The sequence below is a fragment of the Carlito syrichta genome, unplaced genomic scaffold (assembly GCF_000164805.1).
Source record: "Carlito syrichta isolate Samal-C Ts95f unplaced genomic scaffold, Tarsius_syrichta-2.0.1 Scaffold314047, whole genome shotgun sequence".
Classification (NCBI taxonomy): Eukaryota; Metazoa; Chordata; class Mammalia; order Primates; family Tarsiidae; genus Carlito; species Carlito syrichta.
This window is the reverse complement of record NW_007258143.1, coordinates 111,319-111,702: the sequence shown is the minus strand read 5'-3', so window position 1 is coordinate 111,702 and position 384 is coordinate 111,319. Positions and strand designations below refer to the sequence as shown.

Sequence of the window (384 nt, the reverse complement as noted above, 5' to 3'; positions counted from 1 at the left end):
AGTGACAGAGTGAGACTCCTACTCAAAAAAAAAAAAAAAAAATAGGACAACAGTAGCTCACAACTAGCAAGTCTCTGTTTACTACCACGAGCTCTTTCTTGGGCATCAGGGCCACACAGTCACCTGCTACCTGGTCATCTCCTGTTGAATGGTCCCCAGACATCTCAACTCAGCATGTTCCAAGCAGAATTCATTTTTTCTTCCCCTCCTCTACCCCCATGGTAGTTCCTAATTTTCTTTTAGGGCCTGAAATTCACCCTACTCCTTTTTCTCTTCAGACTCTTTAGACACTGTTTTTTGTTGGTTGTTTTTTTTGTTTGTTTGTTTTTTTTGTTTGTTTTTTTTGAGTTGGAGTCTCACTCTGTCGCCCAGACTGGAGTGCAG

General features: G+C 41.7%; 1 protein-coding gene across 1 annotated transcript in view; it reads right to left on the bottom strand.

Annotated features, from left to right (window-relative positions):
- The window catches only part of PIN4 (peptidylprolyl cis/trans isomerase, NIMA-interacting 4), a 147,586-nt gene that overhangs the window by 44,439 nt on the left and 102,763 nt on the right, over positions 1 to 384 (bottom strand). The gene's annotated exons all lie outside the window — the stretch shown is intronic.